We start from the raw sequence: 25,560 nt of genomic DNA, 5'->3' as shown, positions 1-25,560 counted from the left end.
ATCCCCATAAGCATTGATACATACAAACTGTCCCAATGTAAAAAGTGTCCCATTAAAAGAATTTTTAAAAATAGCCTGTATCATCAGTAACAAATGTATTCTTTATTTTGATAAATATTTTATTTCATTTTTTAATCTGCAGACTTCCCCATATTTCTTAAGCGTGGGGGAGTTCTGATCTCTCAAAACTGAGCTTGCTTTGTTTAATTTGCAAAGTCTACCATATGCATGCGTTCATGTCCGTAACATCCCCGTAGGTTGATTCAAGTCTAAGGGTATAACAAAGAGACAAGAGAGATGCATTAATATTTTTGAAGAAAAAACTGAGGACAAAATACAACTTGGACTTCTAAAAATACATGGGTGGTATTGTAATGGAGATGTATTCTTGACAGATATGTAAGTTCGGCAATAATATTCACCTGTTTTAAAATGGTAAAGAAATTCTGTTTTATGAGTTTTGTTGATGACTGCATTGAACATTGATTCATAATCATGTACCATTTTTATTGGGAACCTTCTGTTGCACTAGGCTGGATTTGCAAGGATAATGAAAGTTAAAGATTAGATTTGTCAGGGTGACAAAACAGCAGAGTATAATAATATAGGTTATTTTCCTTTATCATAGTGGGTGAAGTCAATGCTTCAATTTATTGATGGAATTCCACAGCAGGGCTTATATAGGGTGAAAATAGTTTATCAACTTTGCTACTCAGATCTGTGGGTTTTATTTTAAAAACGGGAAGGCTAAAGTTAGTTCTTCAGTTGCCATGACTAATTCTTTACCCCCTAGAATTATCCTATTGTTTCCAATGGAATGATTGCATTTGCAAAGGTCCAACTTACTGCTCCTCAGAATAAGGGGAGACTCTAAACAACTAGTGATTGCTCTATGAAAATCTTGGTTTTATTTTATGCAAAATGAATAACTTTAAACCTTACTCTGAATTCACATACATACCAATTCAGACAAGGAAGGCTGCAAAATGGATTGCTGAAGTCTTAACACAATGTCAAAACTACTAAAACTTGCAATTATATATTTTTAAAAATTTTACTTGTCTGTTGTGGCACCACCTGCTCTGCAGGCAGGATACAATTCTATGTACTTCTCTGATTTGGGGATATTTATGTTTTAAGCAAGTACAAAATGGCGTACATATTCATATATATATATATACAGACATATATTCTCAAACCTAAGATTTGAGGGGAGAAATTTACAAAACAGAATTCTAAATTCAGTGAAGTGGTGGTGCCTGTATCTCTTGGTATTCTTGCCAAGTGTATGGTTTTCTTTTTTTTAAGGAAGCAGAAGAATAAATACATCTGGGAAATTCTCATTATGCCTGTTGAGACACCTTTTGCTGTAAACCTACGTTCTATAGGAAACAAAGGAAAGATCCTCTTTCCTTTGTTAATATCGTTTATCATCTTTAACTCATTAGCTGCTGAAGGTGTTACTTGAAACAGTGAGTCTTTTTCCCTATCTGTAACCTTTGTAGCTGGAATATACACAAATGTCGTCGTGTATAGGATTGTAGATATTAGTAGAGGATTACTAACCATAATAATAAATGCTTTACAGAGAAAATTGGAGATTAACACCCTATACCACAGAGGTCTATTACACAGATAGAAAGGGATTGTTGTGTTTGGTTTCAGCTCTTGTTACTTTACGCTGGGAGAAAGAAGAGTGGAATGGAATATACTGAAGTGTCACCAAGACAAGTACTTGCACAAGAGTGATTTGAATAAGCAGTTCTTGGGAGTAGAGAGAGACATTGTTTTTTATGTTTAAGTAGTAGCAAGTGATTTTAACATTGGAGCAAACTCCATTCTTTATATAACATGCAAATAAGTTCTTTTTCATAAATAGTGCCACAAGCTGATATAACAAAGGAAGACAGAAATCCATTGCTTGTCTACACAGTTCTTATTTGCTTTAAAATGTAGCATTTTAAGTCTCTTCGCAGATTTCTTTGTCAGATAGCATTCTTGTTGTGTGTGGCTCCCTCCTCCTGCGTCTTGAACTAGTGAGACATTGCCTCTGATGTTTAAACTTTGATTAAAAACACACACACGCACACAGAGTGAATGTTTCAATACGGTGTTTTGTTTAACCAGAATACCAACAATACTTCATGGTAAACTTACAAAATGATCCTCTGAGAGGACTTAGGTTTTGTGATTTTTTCCTTGTGTTTGTCTCAAAGGGGGAAGAAACGCTTCAAATGAGCAGAACCAGTTTGGCTTTTAAATGCCTTTTTTAAAACATGATTGAACACTTCTGGAAAAGATTCTGATTCACAGTACCTAGTGGTCCTTTCAACAAACAGTAGTGAAGACAGGCCATAGTTTATTGTGGCACCTGAATGCAGCCACTGGGTGACCCGCCGCCTTGTTGATTTGTGCAAATCTTGGCATGATTCTTCTGCACAGGCATGTTCCTGTGTTGTGTGAACCCATGCCACGAGTGTTGACCTGCAAATATAAAACAGCCATTCACAAACCAAATGGCGCACAATGAGCTAACTTTCAACAGAGCCATGAGATGTCAAGTGATGGACATACGTGTGTAAATTCAAGCCTCATTTATATAGCGCACCTCATCAGGGGTGCTTTAGGGAGCAAGGCAAGCAAGAAGACAGGCCTGGGGAGTTTTCGGTCTTCCTTTGTTTTTATAGTAGGAGATCACAAAGGGAGATTGGCACCAGGGGGCTGAATGTGAGCAAAGGCTGTTACGTGTACTTTGGGTTTCTGTTGAGATAAGGCTATGGAATTTTCACCAAAGGCTTTATGGGAAACATGATGTTCTGGAAGGACAAGGGACATGGCACCAAGCCTAATTCTTAGTGAGATGTTGAGATGGGATTAGACATGTATAAGGGACACGGGTGGCGCTGTGGGTTAAACCACAGAGCCTAGGACTTGCCGATCAGAAGGTTGGCAGTTTGAATCTCTGCGACGGGGTGAGCTCCCATTGCTCGGTCCCTGCTCCTGCCAACCTAGCAGTTCGAAAGCACGTCAAAGTGCAAGTAGATAAATAGGTACCACTCCTGCGGGAAGGTAAATGGCGTTTCTGTGCGCTGCTCTGGTTCGCCAGAAGCGGCTTACTCATGCTGGCCACATGACCCAGAAGCTGTACGCCGGCTCCCTCGGCCAATAAAGTGTGATGAGCGCCGCAACCCCAGAGTTGGCCACGACTGGACCTAATGGTCAGGGGTCCCTTTACCTTTAGACATGTATAAGACTGCATTGTCTCATCTGTTACACCGAATGCAAGGAGTGCTGTGCATTGAGAAATGGTGCTGTTCTTCTGAGTCTGTACTGTGGTAGTTGGGCGCATAGGCAGTTTCCGATGTATATAATGTGCCTTTTAGTGGTGCTTACACAGGATAAAAGTGTTTCAGACTAACCCATTGGGGCTGCCCCCAAATCTTCTTCCTACACTGCATTGTTCTATGCAAAGCGACTAGGGGAAAACGTATTGTGGGGCACAGAGTGCCATCATTTTGCTAACACCAGTCCCTTCTGTCACATGTGGACTTCTTATTGGATGTAGCCCACAAATCATCAGTGCCTGCTTGTCCTGTTTTGATTGATGTGTTTCAGCTTGAAGACGAGGGCTGAGCCCCAACTTTGCTAATGAAGCATTTTTAAGATTGCTGGTTGCTTTTTATATATATATATTAAAAAGCACTGTTTGGCCTATACCATCCTTGATCATTTTTGGCCAGCCTCTAACATCACAATTTTTGGAGTAAGGTGTTAGAGCAAGTTTGTGACAACTCAACTTCAGACTTTCTTGGATGCTCCTGATTATTTAGATCTTTTCCAACTTAGATTCAGGTCCATTTTGGGGTGAAATTGGCTTGGTGGATGCCCTACACCAGGCACTAGATATGGTGGGGTCTGTGTCTCAGTTGGATTTTGGAACTCTCTGTACCTTTGAGCATGGAATCCTTCTGGGCATGAAGCAGTGTTCTGTGGTAGCTTTGGCCCAATCTAGTTAGATGGTGGTGTTGACGGTCTTCTGTTGGATCACTTGGCCATTGGGATCCCTCGGAGCTCTATTTTGACCTCCATGCTGTTTAGCATCTCCATTAAAACTGCAGAGAATGGTCATCGGGAGTTTGGGTGTTGGATGCCAACAGTATGCTAGCAAGGCCCAGCTGCATCTCATTTGCAGCTGAGCCAAGGAGCCTGTAGGGATCCTCCTGAAACTGGTAGCATCTAAGTTCAGTGATGGATGAGATGGAGGCTAAAAGACAGAAGAGTTTGATCCAAGTGAGACAGAAGCATGTCTAATTAGTAGATATGCTGACCCAGGATTAGATGCTCAGGGCAGCACTATCTCTAAAAGACCAGGTTTGCAGTTTTGGGGTTCTTTTGGACCCAGTGGAGTTCCTAGATGACCACTGAGACAGGCATGGTTGCTGGGGTTCCTGGTCAGGAGTAGCACCTTGACTGTGGAACTCCATCCCAAGAGAGATTAGGCCATACTCTTCTCTATTGCCTTTTAGATGGTTGGTTAAGACATTTTCATTCCAACAAACTTTAAGTCTAGTTGTTGTTTTTTAAAAAAAGTTTTAATTGTCTTGCGGTGACTTTTAACGCTTTCTACTTTTTAAAGTGTTTTGAGATTTTACTATTGTAAAATCATCCTGGGGGTGGAGGCTTGCTTGTACAGTGGTACCTCGGGTTACATACGCTTTAGGTTCCATATGCTTCAGGTTACAGACTCCACTAACCAAGAAATGGTACCTCGGGTTAAGAACTTTGCTTCAGAATGAGAACAGAAATCGTGCTCCGGCTGCGCGGTGGCAGCGGGAGGCCCCATTAGCTAAAGTGGTGCTTCAGGTTAAGAACAGTTTCAGGCTAAGAACGGACCTCCGGAATGAATTAAGTACTTAACGCGAGGTACCGCTATACTGAAAAGTGGTATAAAAATGTTTTTGTAACTAACAAACAAAAATCCCTACATACACAGGCACTTGTAAATTGGAATCTGTGGTCGTCTAGATATCGTTGAGTGCCAGCCTCAATCCACCCCAGCCAGCATGACCAATGGGAGTTGTGGCCTTCCAGATGTTGCTGAACCACAGCTCCCATTGGCCATGTTGGCTGGGACTGATAGAGGTTGGAGCCCAACATCTGGAGGGCCTAAGGTCCCACATCCCTGTCTTATGACTTACATGTATCAAGCGCACAAAAAAGTAGCACATACAATACCTCAAAATAGCCCTGTGCAGGTATGGAAAGGCAAATAGAGCAGAAAATTATACCCTGTTACCAGAGGTTTTTTGTTTGTTTGTTTGTTTTATTTGTTTGTTTTGCATTTGGAGAGATGTGCTTCTAGTATGATTAGGTATTGATATATATAACTGATAACACTGAAGAGGGTGAGATGACCAGTATGAGCTGCAGGCATAGGGGTACCCTTTTCTCATAATTCTTGAGTAGTTTTCTAGTAGTCTTGGAGCTAAACACAATACCATGTTGAATTCATTGTGAATTAAATGGAGTATAGAAATTTTCATATCAAAAGTGGAGCCGGACTACAGGGCCTATCAAGTATTATGAGAGCTTTGTAATTGGATTACAATTAGCATAGGTGACTTTAGCTGTATAACAGGAGATGGGTTATATACTGAATTGCTTCTATTTTCAGTACTTATTTCCTTACACTTACCCTTTATGACAGACTTCTTCAAACTCGGCCCTCCAGAAGTTTTCGGCTTACAACTCCCATGATCCCTAGCTAGCAGGACCAGTGGTCAGGGATGATGGGAAATGTAGTCTCAAAACATCTGGAGGGCCGAGTTTGAGGAAGCCTTCTTTATGACACGGAGAGAAGTGTGACATACATGCTGCTCATTCAACTTAAGACTATCTACTGAATCCAGGGGTCAGCAAACTTTTCCAGCAGGGGGCCAGTCCACTGTCCCTCAGACCTTGTGGGGGGCTGGACTATATTTTGAAGGGGGGAAATGAACAAATTCTATGCCCCAGAAATAACTCAGAGATGCATTTGAAATAAAAGGACACATTCTACTCATGTAAAAACACGGTGATTCCCGGACCATCCGTGGGCTGGATTTAGAAGGCGATTGGGCCGGATCCGTCTCCTGGGCCTTAGTTTGCCTACCCATGACTGAATCCATCTCCCAAAACAAGAGGCATTGCACTCCTAAACATACACTAGGCATAGCTGGAGCAAGTGGTCTTCCATGTTACTGAACCCCTCTACATATTTGAACAAAGGCACTTTTGACATACTTAACTTTTTCTTTATCATCAGTCTGTCTGTCTGCAGAGCAGCGGCCTCATTTCTGTCTGCCTCTCTCTGGCGACAGTACTAGGACGAGAAAGAATTCGTAACTCCATCAAAATTAAAGGGACTTGCTGCAAATGCAACAGCCGCATTCAGACAATCAAATCAAACAAGTGGTGTGTGCTTTCTGTGAGTGGGGAAAGATGCTCGAAAGCTGCACTTGGCTATAGTTTCCCATTGTATCAGAACTGAGAAACTATGGGTAATAGCTTAGGGGCCCATTGACTAGCAAATGGTTGAACTAGTAGCATCATGACATTTAGTGGTATTTCTTTTATCATCAAGGTAAAGGTAAAGGTACCCCTGCCCGTACGGGCCAGTCTTGACAGACTCTGGGGTTGTGCGCCCATCTCACTTAAGAGGCCAGGGGCCAGCGCTGTCCGGAGACACTTCCGGGTCACGTGGCCAGCGTGACATCGCTGCTCTGGCAAGCCAGAGCCGCACACGGAAACGCCGTTTACCTTCCCGCTGGTAAGCGGTCCCTATTTATCTACTTGCACCTGGAGGTGCTTTCGAACTGCTAGGTTGGCAGGCGCTGGGACCGAGCAGTGGGAGCGCACCCCGCCGCAGGGATTCGAACCGCCGACCTTTCGATCGGCAAGTCCTAGGCGCTGAGGCTTTAACCCACAGCGCCACCTGCGTCCCTTTTTTTATCATCAAAGGGTTTAGCAAATAATTAACAAGGTTCCTGGGAGCTACTTTGTGGTCCCGGTTGAACAAGGGCTTGAACCATTTGGGGGGGGGGGGGAACTCTACCACTATTACCACTAAGTAATATGCCCTGAGATGGTAACTAGCCTGTGTTTGGTTGGATTCATTTTGAGTGTTCTGCCACTGGCATTCCAGACTGCTTCATCACTCCAGCTCCCCAGTAAACCAAGGAACCAATTGGGCTCTGTTCCAGCTTGCTCCAACCTGTGCCCTCCAGCTGTTTTTCAGTACAACTCCCCACACAGCTGTGCTTGCTGGGGCTGATGGGATTCTAAACATCTGGAGGACATCAGCTTGGGGGAAGGCTGCTCAGTTCAGAGGGAGAGGGAACTTGGTGAGCCTATCAAGTCCCTGAATCAGCTCCCCATCCCATCGAGGCAAGGGTGAGGAACCTGACTACAACTCCCATTCTCCCTGGCCATGCTGCTTGTGGACGATGGGAGATGGAGTCTAGCAACCTTTGGAGGGCCACAGGCTCCCAACCCCTCCTGTTTCGTGTGTCTTTAGACCACAGGTTCTCCATCCCTGCCGTAGCCTGGCAGGGTTTGCAGAACTGGGGAAAGACTGTTTGCTCCTTTGAGCAGCCCCTATGCAAGTTCTTATAATACTCTTCCCCATGAGCAAAGGCCAGACTTAACAACCAAGGCCTGTGACTCTACCTTGGATCCCCAGCTGTTGTTGGACTACAGCTCCCATCACCCCTGACCACTGGTCCTGCTAGCTAGGGATGATGGGAATTGTAGTTTGAGAAATGTGGCCACAGTGTCTCTCAGACTTGGGTCTCCTGCTGTTTTTGGACTTCAGTTCCCATCATCCCTGACCACTGGTCCTGCTAGCTAGGGATGATGGGAGTTGTAGTCCAAAAACAGCTGGAGACCCAAGTTTTGGAAACACTGCAAGGCAAGTTGTACTTGCATAGAAGCAACATTTCAACAGCAGATACAAGAGGACATATGGTGGCCCCTGAGCCATATTGTCTACCCCTCCCCACAAAACAAAAGTCATTTTGCTGGCGATTGCTGCAATATAGCCTCTTGGCTTCCATTCGGGGTCGTCCGTATTCTCATGCCCCTCCTCAAGCAGTATCTAAAAGGTATTCCCACCAGTTCCTTTGCAATTTGCAGGTGCACGAACACTCTCTCGCTTTGTTTGCCTTTCTGGGTCAAGCAATATGAATATTTGCTGTGGGGAGAGTTGCAGCAACAAAAAGCTAGATAGCCGCAGGGTAAAAAATGGCACTGTTTGCTTTAAATCGGCTCTCTGTCTTCTTCTTTTTAAGTCTAGCTAGAGGTTTTGCATTCACACTAAGCTCTTCTGTCTTTTTGTTCTCAGGGACTGGATGCTTGACTTCCCAGTCTTGTCCGTATTAAGTGACAGCTTGTAGATATCCATACAGTATGTACAACAACAAATTCTTTACCTGGATGCTGGTGTTAGGGTCGATGACTGATTCTAAAATGCATGTGGGTTACGCACAAGTGACTATCCATAGGGAACCATCCTTGGCATTAGCCACACCTATAAACAGGTTGTGCTGCCCTGGCATCCATCCTGTTCATTGCTCTCTCTTCAGTCCAACCCTTTCTCTTTTTTTCCCCTTTAAGAAATGGGATTTAAAATTGCTTTCTCTCCCCCTTTTGTTCCTTCTGTTGAAGATATTAATTATGCCTCTATTACGGCACTGCTAGGTTGTCGTGTACCGAAAAATACTTTGGCGTTTTGAACACAAAGGAAAAAATAGCATTCCCTTCAGGAAACTGCTTGCAGTACTATCAGTTAGAGGTTGGAATGGTTGGCTGTTGTATCTGCGTGGGAAGAACAAAGAAGGGAAAGTTGAATAGGTGCTGGCGCCACCTTTCCTCTCCCCCCCCCCCCGTCTACTTGTGAGCAGGGCGGTGTGCTAAAAACCAGCATTTGGTGCTCAGGAGATTCTGTTTCTGCACCCAGAAAGGCTGGGTTCTGCAACCTGTATGAATTAATGCAAAGGTGCACAGCATATCTTACTTTGGATCATTTATTCTGCCACCCACATGACAAGGGAAAATCAAAAGCGTTCCTTCAGGCTGGAAATTTTATCTAGTGACACCTCTCCTGTGAGTTCAGCAGCCATATCATCTCAAGCATGAAAGGAGCAGAAGCTTCCTTTAAGAAAAAAAGGGAAAAAAGACAACAGCAATTAAGGGATTCTGAGAAAGCACAGTTCTGCACCCAGTAGAATTTTCTGCATTCTCTCCTCCTGCCGACCCCAGCAATCTCAGCATCAAATTGCACAAAACCTTGGTATTTCCTGCTTTCTTACTGCTACTAGGTGGTCTTTCCTTCGGGGAATGGGAGTTTGCCACAGAGACCTTTTTGACAATGCAAGGCTCCATTGTTTCCTACAATGCAAGCTTCTTGTGCAACTGTTTGGAGACTGGTGTCTACCTTCTCCATAACACCCCCCCCCCATCCTGTCAATGTGTCTGAATTGGCTTGGTCAAAGGCTCAGAATGTGAGTGTGTGGTGGTCATGGAATCTATGCTCCATTTTCAAACATTCTTACAATGGTTTATACCACAGCCTTCCCCATCCTGTTGTCCTCCAGATGTTTTAGATTACAACTCCCATCATGCTCCTGACCATTAGCCATGCTGCCTGGGCTTGATAGGATCTGCGGGGGCATATAAAAGCCCTGCTGCTGCATCGAGCCAATCTCGTCTAGCATCTTGCCTTCCACAGTGACTAACCAGAAGCCTCTGGAATGCCCTCAAGCTGGTTGGAGAAGGCTGGCTTATACCATCCTTGTGATCTCACCCCTTCCTCCTGACTGACCAATGATCATACCACCATGCATTCTGCCTGTGAACTTTTTGATTGTCTGCTTGGGCAGGGAGTGGCAGCAACGAACCAACAACCTGTATTTAAGCAAAGCGGATTTTCCAAGGAACCATTGTTAACAGGTGCTAAGAAAGTCTGAACACTGAAGTGTTCAGTGGTATATCAAAACTGGCTTGAAGTCCGTATCATGAAATCTGTTTCATTATTTTTGATCTGGCAATATAACTAGAATCCTGATGGGTGCCTGTGTGTTCTGCAAAAATCGCAATCTGGGGAAAAACATGAAGCCAGCCAATGCCTCTATAGACCTCCATCCTTCAGACATTGCGATATATCAGTATATTGCAGTGTTTAGCTGGTGAGATGAAAAGTTGAAAACCAGATATCACCCAGCCCTAGTGAACATGTTTGTGTGTGTGCACTAGAGAAGCTAAATTCTTATTAACAAAGAGGTTGCATCTGTTTTGGCTTCACTGACATGAAACAAGAATATATTTGAAGGTATGACAGGAGCAAGCCTATGTTACATATCTCGAAATAATTGCTTCCCATTGCTCTTCAGCCTGGTCAGAGTTCAGTGGTGTGCTTCTCCCAAGACTTGTTCCCACTTCACTTTCCCTTGTGTAGGAAATGTATGCATTTAAGTGCTTTCCTGAACTGAGGTCAATATCTGCATATTGAGCAGTAAAGTGCCTCCACTCCCCCACAACCGGTCTCTTCCTGACTTTTTGACAGCACACGTTTTTTTAAAAACTTGGAAAGAAGCTGCAAAATAACGTGCAAGAGTTGCTGCTGTCACGGAGCCACTTTAGGAGGAGTGTTCTGTCGTCCAGGCAGCGAAACAGCACTGCTTCAGTTACAAACTGACGCCATGATGACTGCGACAAAATGTACAACGAGCCTAGGGTTCGCTGGATCTAAAAAGCGTGTTTGCACTGGTTTATTTTATTCTGACTGATCTCGATAGCTTGCTGGTGATATATGTGATTGCCGATTCTTTCCTTCCCCTCCACCAAGGCATTTAACAAATGCAAACAACTTGGGTGTAGAGGGGTGAGTGTGCAGCACGCCTCACTTTGCAGCCATTGAGGGTTTAACTATGCGTTACATTAATGGCATAACTTGCAGGCACGTAAAGAAATGTTGAATTTTTAATCATGGATATGTGTGTGCGCACACACTCATCTGCATTGGAAACACTGTGCATGAGTAGTGGAGATTTAACACACACCCCTCCAACTGTGATCCTCATGGAAACCCCCCCCCCATCTGCACTGCAATTAGAGACAAAAGAAACCTCTCACTGAAAGCAACTAGAATCCGCCCCACTCCCAATCTCTAGTTGCAGTGCTAGGTGTCAGGAAAAGATTTCCATTGGAATCATGGCTGGAAGGGAAAGAGTTAAAGCTCTGACTTCCACCACCCATGTCGTCCATGCACCCATGCTCCTGATGGAAATTAAGGGGAGGCATGCAAACACCTGTTTCCTGGGGCAATCCAGCCTGGGAGTTGCTATGTCCTGCTCAGGTGTCTCCTTGCTATTTGCTGTTGGATCCTGGGGTCAGCACCTCTGCAGCTTTCATCATTGGTGCTCCTGGCCTTAGTGTAACCTCACACGGGACAAAGGGGTCCTGGTAACTGTTTGTGGTTGGAGCCACAGCGCATATGCTCATGCAATACAGTGGTACCTCGGGTTAAGAACTTAATTCATTCCGGAGGTCCGTTCGTAACCTGAAACTGTTCTTAACCTGAGGTACCACTTTAGTTAATGGGGCCTCCCGCTGCTGCCGCACGATTTCTGTTCTCATCCTGAAGCAAAGTTCTTAACCCGAGGTACTTTTTCTGGGTTAGCGGAGTCCGTAACCTGAAGCGCCTGTAACCTGAAGCGCCTGTAACCCGAGGTACCACTGTACATGTGTACACTGTACATGTACACTTTGCATTTCCCCTTTGACATCTCTCTCTCTCTCTCTCTCTCTCTCTCTCTCTCACACACACACACACACACACACACAACACAACCTGAGCTCGGTGGGTTGGGCAGGACTGGAAAAGAAAGTGGAATGAGCTTGTTTTTATTTATCTTTGCATTTCCCGTAATTTAACTCCAGCAAGACATACGACTACCATTTCCTGTAATTCTGCCACGATTAATGGCTGCATTCAGTCTGATAAATCATCTGCCGCAATAATGGATGCACACAGCTGCTTATAAAATGTCACTCATATATGCAATGTTTAGGGATGCAACAATTAATCTAACTGATTAATCAATTAAAAAACCTTTTCATCGATTAAAAAGCTGCTGCAGAACCTGAACGTTTTTAATACTATTTTTTTGTTGTTGCAGTTTTTCTATCTTAAGTGGCAGGTTCCCTGACATAGGTGGCGATGCTTCTTCTAACGTGTTGCTGCCTGTGGCCATAAATGCAAGCATCACTCTGACACAAAGAACTTTTTACATTAAGACTTGCTTTGATTCGTATGTAAATCTTAAAAAAATAAATCGAAAGACGGTGATTCAGACAAGAGGTTTTTTTTAAAAAAATGTGTGGAAGCTCTAGCCACTTTCATTGGGCTTTTTAAATTGGAATAGTTTTTCTAAATTCTCATGGTACACAAATCCATGAAGGGGGAAAAGATGTGGCTCAGTGGTAGAGCAAAAGCTCTGCATACAGATGTTGGCTACGTGCACGCAGTGCCCGATTTACATATAAGCTAAACAAGTTATAGCTTAGGGCCCCACTCTCTTGGGGGCCCCAAAAAAATTTAAAGGGAAAAAACCTGGATGTACATTTCCAAAATAGGGACGCGGGTGGCACTGTAGGTTAAACCACAGAGCCTAGGACTTGCCGATCAGAAGGTCAGCGGTTCAAATCCCCACGAAGGGGTGAGCTCCCATTGTTCAGCCACGCTTTGGTTTTCAAACCATTTCGGGAGTCAAATGGACTCCCTGAACAGATTAAATTCGACAACCAAGGTACCACTGTGCTAGATATAGTTTGTATCCTGGGCTGTATCCATTCCACTGTTGGACAGCTCTTGCCATCAGAATGTTCTTCCTGGCTGGACTGAATCCACACATCCCAACCAAAGCAGATTCTGAATCTTATCAGGCCAGTTATGTTGACTAGAAGGCTGCACTGTTGGTGCCAAGTCTGTTATAGAGGCCTTTATTGAAGTGGTTTATAGCTACCTTTGAGACGGTCAAGCCATTGGCATGGATCGGATGATTCTGCGATCACTCAGGCAAATAACTTGCTATTCAATTCAGCACTCTGGCAATTTCACCTTCACCATCCTAGAAAACTGATTGGTTACTCTGTCCCTGCTGAAGTTTTGGAAGCTGGGACAGGGAAAAGCAAGGCTTTGAGCTACTTTTCGCTTCATGACTAGCACAGACAGAGGCAGGCTGCAGAAGTTGCGGGCTCTCCCTGCTCACTAAGCCCTGCTATCTCTCCAGCTTCTAACACCTCCTCCTTCCGGTCTTCTCCCTCTGACCACTCATGGTTGTCCCACCACCACTTTCTGGGCTCTGAGCCTTTTCCCCTTGGGGGTTCCCCAGTTGGTTCCTCCCACCATTCCTCTACGTCCAACCAGTCTAAGACATGGTGACAAAGTTATTCCATACCATTCCTCACTGAAACTCCTCCTTTTCTGTGCAGCCTTATAACTCTGAGGGTGATTAACCTTAGTCAAATGATCTGTGAATCACAGAGGCAGGCACCTGGGCAAACTTAATAATAGCCTCTCCTCCAAAACCATGGCAGGGAAGCAATGGGGTGTTGGTGGTATCGCTGAGCTCCCTAGTAGTGGGATGTTCAAGGTGTACTGTTGTCCAATCCTGCCTCACTCTTCTTACCAGTGTACAAGCCAACCCTGGAGCTGGCTTTGCTTTCCATTGACTCTTAGCACTTTTAACATGTTCTGATTAACTCCATTGAAAGAACCGGTCTTTAAGCTTTGGTTGTGCTTCAGGCTTGCATCTCTCTCTCTCTCTTGCCAGAGATCCACGCTAAACAGGTGACAGCTCACACTTCTGCAGCCAAACCATAAAATGTAGGGCAAAAGCTCCCTCCCTTTTTTTTCTTATTAAAGAAAAAGCCCCTGTGTACTCGGGGAAAGTTGGGAGGAGAGAGAGTGTGACATTCATGAGCTACTTCCCAGATAACAGCTGATAATAGTTCTATGGACAGACTGCTGGGAACGAAGGAGCTTAGCAGAGGCATAATGTGAGAAATCAGGTGAGTTTTAATCAGCTCAGGAGCACTGCGCAGTCCCATGGGGAGGAAACGGGAACTGGAACTGGGTAGCCTGAAACAAAAAAGCAATGAAAAATGAACCTGAGAGCAAAAGATACAAGCTTCTCTTCTGCCAAGGGAAAGCAATATGCTAGCGGTTCTGTTTAAAGCCTGCCCGAATGAACCCAGGGCAGTGAAATCTCCCGTTTGCGTTGCTATTCTTTAATAGACCATTGCCTATTACTTTCTTATTTTAAGGCCCTTTCGTATTGTTTTGCTTAAAAACGCATATAAAACGGACACTGGAGATCTTGGTTACAAGAGAACCAGAGAGTTATCTTGGGAATGGCTTTCAAAACCCTAGAGTCCAAATACAGAAGGATGATATATAAATCTAAATAATAATAATACACAACCCAGAACAAGGAAATGGACTTAAAGGGGCTTAGCAGGATAGAAAGTGTGCTGTGGAGCAAATGATTTGATGTGGTTCTCCCGCTATCTATTCTGACAAGGTTTGCATAATTTTTCTCTGGAGTGGAGAACTGGGGATTGCAAAGAACCAAGAGGTTAATACTATAGTCATGTACGGTCACTTTGTGCAGATCCTACAGACTTGGGGCTTGTCTCCAAGGGACATTCTCACGGGTCTAGTTTGGTGTGTTAACACTTAGCGAGGGAAGCAGTACCAATGTTCCCCTAAAGAAAAAAAGGTGCCTGCTATGGGGACAGGGTTTCCAATGGTAGGATCGTTCCCTCTGGGAGGGCTGCTCCCCATCTTGAGTGGCAATGGTCATGGGGCATCTATGCTAGCCGCTCATAGGAACTAATTGCGTAGGTTGTGGTTGGATGAATGAGAACATCTAATCCTGGAACACAGAATTCCTGTGCCAACATAGATTATTTCAGCCGGAACTGGACTTTAGCAGTTTTTCACTGTGTTCCTTTTCTTACCGAATGCTCGTTTCTTGCCAAATGCTCGTTCTTGCCAAATGCAGTGTGGGCTGGAGGCTAAGAACAGCTCTGGATTCAGTGTGGGTGCCCAGCAGAGAGTCATGGCCAATATTAACTCCCTGGAACTTGTACTATATTTGTCCCTTCCTATAAGTCTCTCTCTCCCTCTCTCTCTCGTTCACATGCACGCACACACACTCTCAAAACATATTTTTAGTTGTATACATAAAACCTTAAAATAGGAACAATAGGAGGCTGACCCATTACCAGGCTGCATGTACTGAATCAGTCTGTTGGCTCTTCTAGCTCAGTATTGTCCACATCAGGGATGGAGGAACCGGTGCCTTTTAGATTTTGTTGGACTCCCAACTCCCATCAGCCCCAGCCAGCATGTCCAGTGGTCAAGGGTGATGGGTGTTGTAATCCAGTGACATCTGGAGGACCACAGTTTCCCCATCTCTGACATAGACGATAGACCTTGTAATAATAGTCTTGTGCTCTGTAGTTCTTTCTACTTTATAAACCTACACATTTTGAAAAGGTGCCTTGGATTTTTATGTCTCCAAATAGCTTCTTAACCAAGCAGAAGAAAGAAGAGTAATAGCTGGATTTACAGTTTGACAAGCAATTGAGAACCAGCATGGTTCCATGAGTAGAACTTTCATCCTGACTTCTGTCCAAGTCGAGCATATATCCTTGGTAGGTGATTCTGAGTGGGTTCCTAGCAGCTTTCCATTCTACTGGCTTCCAACTGGGTCTAGTAGTTAAGTTCATGGATACATTCCTGGTTTGAGACTGTAAACTGGAAGTGGGGGGGATACTTTTGAGGCAGGTATAGTACAGGATGAACCCATTGAAAGTCTTGATGATGTAGGTCTGGCAATAATTAAATGTTGGCCTTAATTGGAGCACAAAAACTGAGTACTTTTCTCCCCCAGGATACTTCCAAAGTACCAAGAAGCTGGTACTAGATGTGCAACTTCCTTAGCTTATATTCTGCAGCTCAGAGGTCCACTGGCTTTCCCAAACTTGAGTCTCCAGCTCTTGTTGGACTACAACTCCCATCCTAGATCTTAAAAAGCCTGGGGAAGTTCAAAGGCGTCCAAAATAAAGGCGCATCAGGAAGGTGCCAGGCCAATCTCTCTGGGAGCACATTCAGTAACTGTGGTGCTGCCAGACACTGGCTGCAGGAGACAAGCCTCCACCATCAGAGAGTTTTGGTTCAACAGCTCATCACCGGGATGTCCTGGGGTGCAGAAGTTTACATGTATATCCTTTTCTACTGTCCATTGTACAACTAGCTACGCAAATGCGTGCTATTCCCCTTTTTGGGTAGTCTAACATCGCAGCACAATGAAAATATCAGATTCTGTCTGTCTGACATTAACCCGGAAGTAACTGCAAAGGTGGCTGAGTTTTTGTCAACAGTATCTCTTAGAGTGGTGAATGGCACTATTTAGCAGGAAGAAAACCCAATGAAAATCCTCATTATTATATATTTTACATCGCTGTTTATTTGTATATATTTTGAAATTTTATATATTGATGTTTTATGGCGTTTCCATGCACTGCTCTGGTTTCGCCAGAAGCGGCTTAGTCATGCTGGCCACATGACCGGGGGGGGGGGGGGGCGGGGACAACTGTCTGCAGAAGCAGACAAATGCCGGCTCCCTTGGCCTTTAAAGTGAGATGAGTCGCATGACTCGCATGACCCCAGAGTCGCTCGCGACTGGACTTAATTGTCAGGGGTCCCTTTACCTTACACTTGTAATGCCTATTAAAAGTTTGACGTAGCAAGTAGTTTGAATGTAGCAGTAGTGGCAGATCCTGCTCCCAGCTAGCCCTGCAGAGACAGTACAGTGGTACCTCGGGTTAAGTACTTAATTTGTTCCGGAGGTCCGTTCTTAACCTGAAACTGTTCTTAACCTGAGGTACCACTTTAGCTAATGTTGCCTCCTGCTGCTGCCGTGCCGCTGGAGCACGATTTCTGTTCTCATCCTGAAGCAAAGTTCTTAACCCAAAGTACTATTTCTGGGCTAGCGGAGTCTGTAACCTGAAGTGTATGTAACCTGAAGCGTATGTAACCTGAAGCGTATGTAACCCGAGGTACCACTGTAGTTGGAAGGGACCCAGTGGTTCCTTCTTCCGTTGCTGTATGACAGCACAGCAACCATCAAGTAGCAAGAGGAACCCAGTATTTAATTAAAATACGTCCTCTTCAGTCAAGGGGCTCAAGGTGACTGCCAGCCAACTTAAACAATGAGACATTAGCACATCCTAAGCAGAACTTCCACAGCACAATCAGCATGGTGGAGGAATCGGATCAGCAAGTTCAAAGGCGCAGTGCAGGTCATCAAGCCAGCCTTCCCCGAAATGCTCTGCAAAAAAGAGCTTGAGGGAAGGACATTGGTGGCAGTTCCAGGGAGGCCTCCCATTGGAAGACATTCCATCACTGTGGTGCCATGGTTCATCAAGCCCATCTCTGCCTGATCCTGACCTCATGCCTTGGGCTTCTGACCCGGATCTCGGTATCAAAGGTGGAGGAAGATCAGGAGCAAATGTCAGCTCTGGGTTTCGGAGGACCCTGCTACAAAACACCCTTGGGTCATAGAATCATAGAATTGTAGAGTTGGAAGGGACCCAATGGGCCATCTAGCCCAACGCTTTGCAATGCAGGAATCTCAGCTAAAGCATCCATGACAGATGACCATCCAGCTTCTGCTTAAAAACCTCCAAGGAAGGAGAGTCCAGAACCTCCCGACAGGTCCCTGCTGCCTCTCTTCAGAGTCTCCCTTCTTGCCGCCTCTCTTCCTTGTCATGGCTCCCACCTGCTTGCATGCCACTCTCTGCCCGTTTGTTCACTTGCTTGTTGCCCCTGGCATCTATATAGTGGGCTCTTCATTTAAATTGTTTGTCCACCTCTCTCCTAAAGCACCTGGTGGTTTGTGAAGGCTTCTAAGAGAGCTCAGTGGAGGTATGCTATCCAGAGACAACTTGGGGCTGGCTTAGGGAAATATCAAGGCGTCAATTGCACCCCCACCTGACCAGCAGGTGTGCCCTATGTTTTCCTGAGAACCCACACAGCCTCTGAAGAACTGTAGCTCAGATGGGAAGGGCACTTTACTATACTTACAGAAAGTCTCTGGCATATCCAGGTTGGGCTGTTAACGACCTCTGTCTGAAACCCTGGAGAGCTCCTTCTAGTGCATATAAACTGAGCTGGACAGACCAATGACCTGGGATAGCTCAGCAGGTAGAGCATGGTACTCGTAATCCCAGAGTTGTGGGTTCGAGCCCCATATGGGGCAAAATATTCCTGCATGGCAGGGGGTTGGACTAGTTGACCCTCGTGATTCCTTCCAATTCTACGATTCTATATTCTGATTCTGTATAAGGCAGCTTCCTATGTTCACATGATAATCTACGCTGGACACCAGTAAATGCTAACTGATCTCCTCAAAACCCATAAGCGCCAAACTGAAAGCGATGCTATGAATAAAAATTTGCTGAGGCTCGCTACCAAAATAGAATGTTTTCAGGAAGAGGTGCAGTTTTTCCATATTCATTAGACAGGAGCCTTTGGACTTGCTTTTTATCTAATCATTCTGGGCTGATTTTTCCTTTTTAAAAAAATGCTTCTTGAAGGTAAGAGTGTTAGGCCTCTTTACCCACTTCCCCAAGTGCTCTGTTTCTCTACAGGCGCTTGCTTGGAAAGTTAATTACTCTATTCTCTTTACAGTGACCTTGACGGTTGCTTCGTATCTGAAAGGAATGGCATTTGGGTTTTCTAATTTAGAAGCACAAAAGCGGGTGAGAGAAGACAGGACTAGTACCTGATTCACTCTGTGAAAAGAGCCACTCATGTTAAATTTATGGGCTGCTGAACCTGGAACCAAAGATAACATTATTGGGCTTATGCATTAATTATGATTAATGGGACAACAGGAATATCATTTGGGTCACATCATGTATATATTTTATTTATTTCCATGTTAGAATTTCACAGAATTGCAACAAAATACGTTATTTTTCCAGGCACTTTCTTAAACGGCTTGTAAATTACTGTTTTGATTTTTTTTTAGCATGCATATATTTTCCTCCAGTCTTCCCTGGTCCACTGTGACAGGATGTCAGAAGAAACAGGACTTCCCTAACAGAGTTTATAGAACTGGCAAAATTAACTGCAGTAATAAGATATCAAACACACCAGAAATTAAGGGCACAGTGGTTATGGTTCAAAGAATATATGAACAAACACTGCTCTAAAGATAACATGCTGATATGTTTAGACTAAGCTTGTAAGGTGACTTGATGTTATACCATAATAGTACGATAAAAGAATTACAGTGATAAATAATATGCAATGTAAATAAGAACTTAAATGACTCAAAGATGAAGAGTGCTGGTGGAGGGGAGTCCAATGGGTGTGTGTACTTTATTGTTTGTTTGTTTGTAAATATGCTTAAATAAAACATTAAAAAATGTGTGTGTGTGTGTGAGAGAGAGAGAGAGAGAGAGAGAGAGAGAGAGAGGACTTCCTGTTTTCTCATATTTCCTTCCATCTTCTGATGGCACCTTTTTGTCATTCGGGAGATTATGGAACTCCTCAGATCAGGAAATCTCATTAAAAGAGGAGGAAGAGCTGCTATTTGCACATGTGGCTGTCAAGGAGAGACAAAACAGAAGGCAAATGGGATGATTCTTCCACGCCCCCCCCACGCCCTCATTGCTTTACACATATATCTCTGTTCCTTATCTGAGACCCATTTTAGATGTGGCAATAAAGAGGAACAATGAGAAGTGCAGCTGAATTACTTCCTGTTTCCTTCTTTTCCACCCCATAAAAAGAGGCACAAGGTGTACCCACCTTGCGCAGTTTTAAGGCATGAAAAAGTGCCCGCTTTTCCATTGGTAAGTAGGAGTCACAAAATTTCATTGGCTTTCACCCAGAGTGTCGTCTGAAGGAACACAAGGCCACTGCCTAGCTGAAATTAAGCAGGTCTGGGGTTTGGTCACTGCAAAACGTGTTTTGATGGCGCTCAGGGTGTAGAGGGCAAACAGAGCCCGCCGCGAGCCAGCCCAGACCTGATGCCAACAGACACACAACACTATCAAACCTATAGTTACGTAAATCCAACTAACAATAACACCCACAGCATAACTGGCTGTGTTTAACTATATGAATTCTTTATACATCATATAAACATACCTCTTTTCACTTTATCAAATTAAGTAAAAGGTAAAGGTAAAGGTACCCCTGCCCGTACGGGCCAGTCTTGACAGACTCTGGGGTTGTGCACCCATCTCACTCAAGAGGCCAGGAGCCAGCGCTGTCCGGAGACACTTCCGGGTCACGTGGCCAGCGTGACAAAGCTGCATCTGGCGAGCCAGAGCCGCACACGGAAACGCCGTTTACCTTCCCGCTGGTAAGCGGTCCCTATTAAAGACCAATATTTTGAACAGGAAATACAAATAAATCAGTTCTTATATACGTAATGTCCAAATAGAAGTTTTTTTGTGTTCCATGTATGTCTTTACGAATACAAGTGTCAGACGCAACAACTTTAAGAAGCAGTACTTGCAGAAAATGAACTTGTTCTTTGTAATGTTCCACATATGCCTTTGCAAAGTATAGTTGTTGTATGCAGTTGCTGTATGCAGGTATCAGACGAAAGATACGAAAGATCTTAACATGCCTTTGCAAAATATGGTTGCTGTATGCAGGTATCAGATGAAAGAACTTAAGACAAGGATTCCCGGAATAATACCTTATTTTGCCCTGCCAGGCTTCGTCAGCCGTGCATACTCTAAATAATACAGATAAACATAATAATGTAGGGGTTTTTTAACAAATTAGGAAATAAAACATATAACACGCATATTGAACAATGGATCTACATACCATATTTTGTGTATCAGAGACATGGAACAAGTGACATGGCGGATTCTGTAGTAAACAACCAGTAATCCCATGTTTGCTTTTATAGAGAGACACAGTGTTAATTCTAGTTACAGGTGGCAGCAATCTACAGCAGACGCCAACAGAGAAACACCATTCCTGAGCCACTTTGCGAAACTGGAATGATCCTCATCTCACAAAGCAGCACAAGGCTGGCTTGGGGGGGGGGGCAGCATGAGCAGCACACTCCCCGGAAAAAGGACCCAGGGTAATGGCCCTGGCAGCCCCTCACCATGCTACGTTCCTGGGTTACTGCTTGAATGGAAAGCTCCCTCTCCCCCAACCAAGCTCCATGATGGATGAAAAGTAGGATATCAGTGTAAGAAAATTAATCAGTTTTAAATTAGCCACATAATCACCCTTAATTGCTCAGAGGTACAGGAAAAATTTGATTCGGTCCGCATTAAAAGACAAACGTACCTACCTCACACTTTCCGAAACAGTATGAGAACCGAAACACAACCATTCTTTGAAATTTGCTCTTCTCCAAAGTTTGCAGTGCAGTTCTTCGGATAAGCACTGTGTAAAAAAATGCACTTACTAGAGTAAACTCTGTACAATTCAAAGTGTTGGTGGTGACCTTTAAAGCCCTAAACGGCCTCGGTCCAGTATATCTGAAGGAGCGTCTCCACCCCCATTGTTCTGCCTGGACACTGAGGTCCAGCTCTGAGGGCCTTCTGGAAGTTCCCTCACTGCAAGAAGCCAAGTTACAGGGAACCAGGCAGAGGGCCTTCTCGGTAGTGGCGCCCGCCCTGTGGAACGCCCTCCCACCAGATGTCAAAGAGAAAAACAGGCTACCAGACTTTTAGAAGACATCTGAAGGCAGCCCTGTTTAGGGAAGCTTTTAATGTTTAACAGACCATTGTATTTTAAAATTTTGTTGGAAACCGCCCAGAGGGGCTGGGGAAACCCAGCCCAATGAGCAGGGTATAAATAATAAATTTATTATTATTATTATTATTATTATTATTATTATTATTATTATTACAAAAATACTTCATATTAAGGATAATTCGTTTGCAATAAATTGTTCATTAGGCAAAGTTGCATAGAAAAAATGTGTATATTGAGACAAATTTGCACCGGAATGCTGATGAGTTTTACGGAGGACTGCCTTTTAAAAAATTGCAAACTAATGTGGAAATGTGAAGCACTAAACTTGAGATTGGAAAAATGATTTGCCCATCACTACCCTATGTAAATTTCAACACTTTCCTAAGATTTTGTTTGTTTATCCAGGTTTTCCATCAGGATTTCCACTTGCTCACAGTGATGAGCCAACACACAGAGATACAAAACGAAAAGATGGAACTTCACCTTGCTGCAGCATCAGGCTCCATCCTCCCCAACTTCTTCAATATCAGTAGGTTTTCTTTGTGGCCTTTAAAACAAATAAATATATTTTATATCCTCACAGGTGGAGTTGGAATGTTAAACAAGTCCACATTTAATGCAGTGGATCATGTCCTTATTCAATCTGTATTTTCACAAAAGCAAACTCCTTAATGAAAATTTGACACACCTTAAGTCCTATTTAAACAAAATTGTCAGTTTGGGCATAATGCACTGCTTTCTTTATGCATGCTGATGGCTGCATAATTATGCTGTGATAATAGCAATTATTTCCAACTGTTGGTGGAAAACATGTTCAGTTTAAATCCTGCAGGGTGTGCCTACTGGGTGTTTGGGCAAGCTTTCGGATAAGATTACCTAATGAACAAGATAGCTCGAAAAATGAGGAGATGAGAGGTGGGACTTGGTGCAGAGGAAATAAATCTGATTGGTTGAGATGCAGTTACCACTCTAACTAAGCTCGTGCATGTTTTTGCCATTTTGCAAGCCACACTGGCAAAAAGGATCAAGGAACTGGAAGAGTTGAGCAAGAATCACTTGACAGGAAAATGGAATGATTGGTTGAGATGCAGTTACCACTCTAACTAGGCTCGTGCATGTTTTTGCCATTTTGCAAGCCACACTGGCAAAAAGGATCAAGGAACTGGAAGAGTTGAGCAAGAATCACTTGACAGGAAAATGGAATGATGGAGACAAACCATTTTCTGCTTCTGCATCTTTAAAAAAACACAAACTCATGGTTAGAATGCTACTGCAAAGCAATCCTTCATGCAGCATTTTTGATATAATAAGGTTAACAGTGATGTGAATGAGCAGATTTTTCCTTTTTTGAAAAAAGTAAATAAACATGACATGCTCATTTGTATGTTTTCCTCCTTAAATTAGGTGTTCTCATTATTTGCTTTTGGAAGCTTCTTCCTGTGAGTAAAAGCCTGCATTATTTAAATAGATTAAAAATGCATAGCAGATGTACAGCACTGGCGTTAATGCAAGGCTGGCCATCTCTGTAGCCTGCCTGCTTCACAGTCTTGATTTTTGCCTGATTTTACATGGTGATGCACATTGAACATTACATATTCTTGTGCTTTATTCCGGCTCAGAAGCATGAAGAATTCAGGCATGGCAGGCATATAGTTACATCGTTAAAAGAAAAAGGGAAGAGTAATATTTAGTAGAACATCGCTAGATTTAACTGCGGCAGCTCTCTAGCAAGAGCTGCTATTGGTGTGATACACCCATAATAATTGCAGTAAAAATGAATGCTGTTCAGGGTTGTATATTTGACAACACTGGTGTGTGTGTGTGTGTGTGTGTGTGTGTGTGTGTGTGTTTCCTAGTATGTCAGGCCTTGCAAATAAGTCTACAAAGTACCTAGCCCAACAAATATTCCAACTTGTACCATCCAACACATACTGATACTGTTTGTCTGCTGGGCTGTAGCTCCTTAGTAAGAGCCTGAGCTTTGCATGTAAAAAGTCCCCAGGTTCCATCCCTGGCAACTCCAGGTAAGATTGGAAAATGCTTCCTACCTGAAACCTTGGAAAGCCACTGCCATCCAGTGTAGAGCAGGGATGCGGAGCCTAAGCCTGGTGGGTGTGGAAGGAGAATAAATGCGGATCTCCGGCCCTTTCTGTCTGGCCCTTAGGGTTTTCCTCAGGCCACACCCATATTCCCAGGCTGTGCCCCTCAACAGCCCTGCTCTGATCTATCCTCAAGTGTTTTACACCTGGATGGGATGCTTCTTTGCTCTGCAATAATGCTCCTTAACCTGCCTGTGTGGAGGATAGGGATAAATGTGGGGGTGTAAGTGAAGACATCTGCATACCTGGAAAATAGTCTGCTGCACAAAAGCTGGGAGTCGCACTTGTTCCTGCATTCCCTTTTGCATTTTGCCCTGCCCATATAACACTGGTCCTGAAAAACCTACATTGGCTCCCAGTGCGTTTCCGAGCACAATTCAGAGTGTTAGTGCTGATCTTTAAAGCCCTAAAGGCCCTCGGCCCAGTAGACCTGAAGGAGCGTCTCCACCCCCATTGTTCAGCCCAGACACTGCAGTCCAGCTCCGAGGGCCTTCTGGCGGTTCCCTCACTGTGAGAGGTGAGGTTACAGGAAACCAGGCAGAGGGCCTTCTCGGTGGTGGCGCCCACCCTGTGGAACACCCTCCCATCAGATGTCAAGGAAATAAACAACTATCTGACTTTTAGAAGACATCTGAAGGCAACCCTGTTTAGGGAAGTTTTTAATGTTTGTTTTATCGTATTTTTATATTCTGTTGGGAGCCGCCCAGAGTGACTGGGGAAACCCACCCAGATGGGCGGGGTGTAAATAATAATAATAATAATAATAATAATAATAATTATTATTATTATTATTATTATTATTATTATTATTATTATCCCCACCATTGGAAAGGTTATCCGTGGGGAAAGAGCATCCCTGAACTCTGAGTCAGATGTCACATTTCTTTTACATTAGTCATGAAAAACCTGATTTGTTTTCCTGAATTGTGTCTTAACTGCACTCCAATTGACCCAGGTTAGCAAAGACCTGCTTTCAGGCACGAGGGAGTGGTGTTTCATAGCATTGCAGCCATGATGTTTAGAGCAACCTCGCACCCCAGATCGCAGGCAGGGAATTTCATTTCCTTAAAGTCAGAAGAACTGTGACAACAGTGGTGGTAGAATCTGGATACTACAGTGGTACCTCAGGTCACATACGCTTCAGGTTACAGACTCTGCTAACCCGGAAGTAGTACCTCGGGTTAAGAACTTTGCCCCAGGATGAAAACAGAAATTGTGCATCGGCAGCAAGGCGGCAGCAGGAGGCCCCATTAGCTAAAGTGGTGCTTCAGGTTAAGAATGGTTTCAGGTTAAAAACGGACCTCTGGAATGAATTAAGTACGTAACCAGAGGTACCACTGTACTTGTCTTCAGAGGCATCAGACTCAAGGCATCCTGCCACCTATTTTTCAAAGGGATAGAGCCTATGAGTGCACTCTGTGCCACCTAGGCAGTTATCACCAGTAGAGGCTGAATTACACTGAGCACATGTATGCCATGCCATAAGGTGGGCAGTGACTGCTCACAATAAACCATGACAATTCAAGAAGCCTATCTTATTCTTACACGTGAGCAAATCCATCTTTTGTGCGGAAGCTGTGATACATTTCTCCCGCCTAACTCAGCAAG

At 44.0% G+C, this 25,560-nt stretch overlaps 1 long non-coding RNA gene across 10 annotated transcripts in view; it reads left to right on the top strand.

Annotated features, from left to right (window-relative positions):
- Positions 1-25,560, top strand: part of LOC307199535 — a 99,250-nt gene that overhangs the window by 27,453 nt on the left and 46,237 nt on the right. For 8 of the 10 annotated variants that reach the window (XR_013832004.1, XR_013832005.1, XR_013832006.1 and 5 more), the window contains one exon: positions 22,259-22,382. This is a non-coding gene — a long non-coding RNA (uncharacterized lncRNA). Of the gene's footprint in view, positions 1-15,634; positions 15,760-22,258; positions 22,383-22,859; positions 22,931-25,560 lie in introns of those variants that run through there. The other 2 variants (XR_013832013.1, XR_013832009.1) reach the window with 2 other exon arrangements.

This window comes from Podarcis cretensis, assembly GCF_951804945.1.
Source record: "Podarcis cretensis genome assembly, chromosome: 12".
Lineage (NCBI taxonomy): Eukaryota > Metazoa > Chordata > Lepidosauria > Squamata > Lacertidae > Podarcis > Podarcis cretensis.
The sequence above is the reverse complement of the archived record's forward strand: the minus strand, read 5'-3'. Positions and strand labels throughout refer to the sequence as shown.